This window comes from Gavialis gangeticus, unplaced genomic scaffold, assembly GCF_001723915.1.
Source record: "Gavialis gangeticus isolate Ggan-Ray unplaced genomic scaffold, GavGan_comp1, whole genome shotgun sequence".
NCBI lineage: Eukaryota > Metazoa > Chordata > Crocodylia > Gavialidae > Gavialis > Gavialis gangeticus.
In genome coordinates, this window is record NW_017729026.1 from 2,232,222 (window position 1) to 2,238,551 (window position 6,330).

The following is a 6,330-nucleotide window of genomic DNA, read 5'->3' on the forward strand; positions in this document are numbered from 1 at the left end:
TTCTCAATACTTTGGATCAGATTTTGTTCCTAGTGCATTCAGATCAGATGGCTTTTTCCTTTAGTCTGTCTTTGAGACAGCAGGGCTATCAGAAAGAGCACAGGAAAGATGGACTTGATCAGTTCTAGTTGCCTGACCTCAGCCCTAACCCAAAGCAGATCAAGGCAGCCATTACAGGGAAAGTCTCCCTGAGATCCCATGGCCTGAACTGGCACATGGTCATTTACTTGTGGGGATGGTTCATGCACAGTGTGGTCAGCACTAAGAGCTTGGAGGGGATGGATCATGCTCAGAGGGAACAGAGAGCACTGCAGTATATTTAGTGAGTATGTATGAATAGGAATCTTTCAAAGACCAAAAATAACTTGGCCCAATTCAGGCAGATTTTCAATGGGGATTACAAAAAGCACATCCAGGGCACAAAGGCCACCACCTCTTCCTAATTTCAGGTCCCTATCACAAGCCGCAGATATGCTAGTGCACTTAAACATTACCAGAATTTTCAAAAAACAGGTTCTTTTTACCAGCCTGGCTCTCAAAAATAGCCAAACCATTGGGGATGAAATTGTTCAAAAATACTTATCCTGAAGCATCAACAATTTCATCCCGAGCAGTTAAGTTCCAGCAAAAGGATAAGCAACTGAAACAGGATCAGTAATAGGATGTGTCAGGTTACCTTAATAAGAAGTCGTGTTACTAGCCCTGCCCCTGATCAGCTCATAATAAACATTTGTGTTTCCCTAGCATGCATATTGCCATGACCTGGCTCTGATTTAACACAAAGGCATTTATCTTTCCCTGTGTTGTTTGCTCAGCTCAGGAATGATTTATTACCTGCTTATCTTCTCTGAATATTAAGTGTTTACGTCACCCTGATGTAAGATTTTTCCAACAGACTGTAAGCGAAAGTCAGACTCAAGTGTGTAACAGCTGAAGTAGTGGGATACACATGGAATGGATCGCTAAAGCATCGTAACCACAAGCTGCTTTGACTTTTATGAGGAACTGACTCCCGAGAGAGTACGGTAAGCTTCCGAGTCATACATGTTACTTAGAAAAGAACTTTGAAGCAATATGTTCTTTGTTAAAGGCTTAAAAAGTTGTGTCACTGATTCTGCTGGATTTTACATAATGAAGTACTGTAGGCGATAAAAAGATCTTCGTAATGTCGTTCAATTATAGCAACGAACAGAACAACATAGGGAATGAGCAAAACTCTGTTTGCAGGAGCACCGATAAAGTTAAATCATTACATTCTGGGGAACTCTTCCAGAGTCAAAATGATGAGTCTCGAAGCAGAATTTAGCCCATCATATCTAAAACCTTTGCCATGGATTATATATTCTTATTTCTTACTGTTTTCCCAGGTTTTATCTTTGTATATGAAGGCTATTCCAAAGCAAGGGACACCAATGAACATCTGCTAACTGCTTTCAATCTGACAATCCCTAAACACCCATTCACCTCAGTGAAAGTTATCAGCAATCCAAGTTTCAACATTTTTTGGACATAAAAGCCTGTTTTGTACACATAAATGTGTAAATGGCAGATTGTAAATGGGACAAGTGTGTGAAAATAATTGCGCACTATCAATCTCACCACTGTAATTTAGATAATTTACCAATGCTTATAGAAAGTCATACAAAAAACTAGAACTCTTGGTTCCAAAATGATACCTTTTATTAGACCAACTGGGAAATCACAAAAAAATTGTCCTTTTTCTTCATTGCAAGAAAATTGTCCTTCAGAGAAGAAGAAAAAGGACAACTTTATTTTGATTTCCCAGTTGGTCTAATAAAAGGTATCATTTTGGAACCAAGAGTTCTAGTTTTTTGTATGTCTTCTTGTCTCAGACCAGCACGGCTACCAAGTACACCCCTTTTGAAAGTCATGAAGACTGCTACTCTTACTGAATCACTAGGAATTCTGGCATCAGTTTTGGTGGGAGGGGCCCTTTATTGCTGAGTGGAGCTACCAAAATGCACTCTTACACCCCATACAAGAACTACTGATATTTTAGGAACTTTACTATAGGGAAGATAAGGAGATTAAATTCTATATTCTGATATCATTCAGCTGGTGTTGCCATTTTGCTGGAGTGGGGGTGGGTGATTTTTGTTGTGTTCCTTTTATGTTTAAAACTTTTATTTCATTGTACTTTTAGAAAGGCTTGACTTTTCTATATTTTGAAGATGTGCTATCACATTGCTACATACAATGCATTCAGAAAAAAACACAGTACAAAATACCACTTTTGTTATCCTGGTTTAAATCTGGAATAATTGCAAATGAACCACAATGAAATTGCTCCAGCTGTGCACCAGTACAGGTTAGTTCAGTTTTTGGCATGTCTTCTTATTTTACCCTTACAGGTAAACCGTTCTTTTGAGTAATACTATCTAGATCTGAATCTAAGGCAGTTTAACAGTGATATTTCCTAATGTTAAATCATATGAATATGTCCAAGGAGTATTCTTTTAATACAGATCCTTTTCCTTCTGAGGATTGTAGGTAAGGTTGGGTAAACCTCATGGATGTTTAAGCTTTGCAAACTTCTCAGTTTACTTGGGGACCTTTTCAAAGTTTATAAAGTTCAGTTGTTGTTTCCTTTCCTGTTTCTTACTATTTGAAATGTGTTTTTTTTTCTTCTAGGAGGGATTCAATTCTAAGAATGAATTCTAGCTAAAAGGAAATGTGTGTTTGTATATGGCAATGATTATCAGCCAGGGTATTGTGGCACCCCAGGGTTCTGAGAAATCCTTTTAAGGGTGCTTTGGGGTGCTGTGCAGTATTAGCATGGTTGTGTGTGCAGGCACCTGTATATGATTCACAAGATACATCCAGATTTCAATTAGGAATCAACAGCATCAAAAATATTCTTACCTTTAGTCTTTCTGGGTTCTTGGCAACAGAAGAATTACTCTTTTTCAGTAGTCAAAATGAACGAAAGCTAAGAGTTGACATTTTCTGTGGGCTGCCTTGAATCTAACAAGGTGTACCTTGAGTCTGGAGCAGCTGGGAACTACTGGTATAATGGATAAAAGTGCCTTTTCCCCAACCCAGGTGGACTTGTGCAAACAGTACCCTACAGAGGAAATAGTATACTAATGTAGTATGAAGTCAGTGGATTTTCAGCACGGCTTAATTGGGGTCCTGCCTTTTCTTTTTGCATTTTAACTTTTCTTGTTTCCCTGCCTTGTTTTATTTTTATATACCTACATCTGGTTTCAAGCTATGTTATTGAGTACAGTATTTCAGTGAGTTTGAAATTAGGCCAAAGGTTTCCCATTTCTTGATGTACTGTTTTCCATTAAGATTATTATTTCTCCACAAGCGTGAATTCCAGGTGTTTCATGTGATCCAGCATACTCCAGACATTAGTGTCTTTTTTTTATTTTTTTGTTGCTGATGCATTTCCTTTTAAAAACTCTGAAATGACTCAGCAAATATAAATTTCACAGTAAAGAAAGAAATTCCTCTGACCAAACAGATCCACTTTTATTTCAAGATTATAGTGCTATGGTGCATGATTTCCAAAATTTAAGATAGTTGTTCCAACTGACTTTTGAGCAGTTATTGTTTGTAAGCTTAAGTATTCATCTTCACACTTGCTCTTTAAATGTTAGCAGTGAGAACATCAATATGAATCTGAATGATTAAAAACATGAAAATATGTTCTCTTTTCTTTTTTTTCCCTTAGAGCCTAGTGCCACTCTGATATTTTTGTAGCTGAGAAACAGGAAACACAGTAGAGCAGTAGAAAGCGTTCTCATGTGGAGCCCAGGAATTCCTTGGGAAAGTCTGCTATATTCTTGGAATCTTTCTCAAGCTAAAATTCTGTTTACATTCTGAAGTTGGCAGAGAAATTATACTAGTCAGGGTTGCCAAAAATGTTAAACTAATTGAAGATATTAATAAAAAACTAAGCATTTGGGAGAAATGCACTTTGTTCGACAGTGGAGAAAAATAATGCTGCATTCAATGTTCAGGGAGAGGAACAAGCAAATTTGGCTTTTTACCATTACTTATTTTTCACTTATTTTGTTCTTGATGAAGTTCCTGAAAAGCTCCAGTTTCTGATGAAGTTTAGAGCAACCTCACAATTACTCTAATTTGCACCAGCTGCCAGCTACTCCAGGATTCAATTCAATTCAAATACATGAAGATTGCTGGGCTGTTACAATATCCTGCCCAACCCTGTTCCTTCCGTGGGTGCCCATAAAGAAGACAGTCAATTCTCAGGTTACATACCACTCAATGGGTACATCTACATGTACATGAATACACTTTTCCTAATGCACATTAAATTTAGTACTTCCAGTGTGAGTACCCATATACATGGGGCATCACATCGGCTAGTATGTTCCCTCCTTTACCAGGGCACTCCAAATTTCAGATTCTTAGAATTTATGTTTAACAAGGAGAAATCAAGCTACTCTTGTGTACCTAATTCTAAACAGCTTGAGGTCTATTGTTGTGGCTGAGGTGGTAATTTGAGGGCACAGCCTGCCATTGATTATCTGTCCCAACTTATAAGAGACCCAGTGGGCACATCTACACATGCCCCTAACTGTGCAGTTGGTAGTGTGTTGCTAAAGCAAGTACTAAATGGCTGTGCAGTCCCAGTGGTACACGGGTCGTTTACAACCCTACATCACTGTAGCAATGAGCTACGGTGATGTAGCTTGTTGCTACAATAAAGTTGCAGTGGCATCATGGTTAGTGCCCACTGACACTGTCACCATAGCAATGAGCTACATCTCCGTAGCTCGTCACTATGGCAATGTAGCATCTCATGTAGACACGCCCACTATGTATGAAGAATGATTCTTCAAATTAGTACCTTGACCATAAGTACAGTACCTTGATCATGAAAGCATAGTGTATTAAAGTTTAAACTATTTAGATCATCTATACAAAATTACCTTGATGGGTCTAGGATAATAGCATATCAATTCTGAAAAACTGAAAGTTGGAATATCTTGGTCATTGATGGAAGATACTGCTTAAAAGTGGAATGGGAAAGCATTTTACAAAGCCTTACAGATTCCTGTTCTCTCAACCCCATTACTGAAACAGGACATTACTGGTGGTTTGGTAAATGCCTTTTATATAGTACCAGTCTTCCTTTGTTGTTCACTATTCCTTGACTGTGCAAACAGACAAGTGAATCCTTCTGATTGTCTTACATAAATTGATAAAGATAGCTGCCACATGTTGATTGGCTAATGGCTGGTTTCCAATGACTCTTTTAAGGAAGAATAGGAATTATAAGAATCATAGGAAAGTAGGGGTGGAATGGACCTCATAAGGTCATCTAGCCCAGCCCCCTACTCAAGGCAGACCAGTTCTTCTATCTACCCAGGTCATTCTGAATCCTAGCCCTATCCTCCAGAGTATCGGCAACTCCACCCAACTTGGTGTTAGTCACAAATTTGCTAAAAGTGCACTTAATGCCATCATCTAAATCATTAATGAAGATGTTAAACAATCCCTGACCCTAATCAGAACACCGGTAAACCCCAATAGATACTTCCTCCCATCAAGACATTGAGCCATTGATGACTACTTGTAGAGTATGATGATCCAACCAGTTACGTATCCACATTGAAGTACTTTCATTTAGTCTGCATTTTCTTAGCTTGTTAATGAGACTGTCATGGGAGACACTGTCAAAAACTGTGGTGAAGTCAAGGTATATCAAATCCACTGCTCTACTCTCATCTGCAGAGAATAGTCATCTTATCAGAGAAGGAAATCAGGTTGGTCAGGCATGACTTGCTCTTAGTAAATCAATGCTGCTCTTCCTGATCACCTGGTTCTCACCTAGGTGCTTCACAATAGATTCCTTGAAGACCTGCTTCATGAATTTTCCAGATACCAATGTCAGCTTGACAGGTCTGTAATTCAGACAGATCTCACTTTTCTTTTTTAAGGATGGGCACTACATTTGCCCTTTTCCTGTCATCTAGGACTAGTCTCACCTGATCTCCACAGGTTTGCAAAGAGGATAGATGGTGAATGCCTCTGAAATGTCTCATCTTCCATTAAACATCAGTGGTAAATACACCATGTAGGAAGACAGAAATATACACCATAGTGATAACCATCTGGTAAATTATACATGCCATTATGCTTTATACATTATATATCTCATGAGACTTTGATCTCTTTACTTGAACTTTGCCCACTATACCATCTTTGTCAAGACTCTTCCTCACATTCCTAAACTTATAGATTCATAGATTCATAGATGTTAGTGTCGGAAGGAACCTCAATAGATCATCGAGTCTGACCCCCTGCATAGACAGGAAAGAGTGCTGGGTTCAG

The 6,330-nt window shown here is 38.5% G+C and overlaps 1 protein-coding gene across 1 annotated transcript in view; it reads left to right on the forward strand.

The window, feature by feature from the left end:
- The first annotated feature begins 6 nt into the window (after window positions 1-6).
- The window catches only part of LOC109299683 (trace amine-associated receptor 1-like), a 32,767-nt gene continuing 26,443 nt past the window's right edge, over window positions 7-6,330 (forward strand). The window contains exon 1 of the mRNA XM_019520206.1: window positions 7-1,025. The gene's annotated coding sequence lies outside the window, so the exon portion shown is untranslated. The remainder of the gene's footprint in view (window positions 1,026-6,330) is intronic.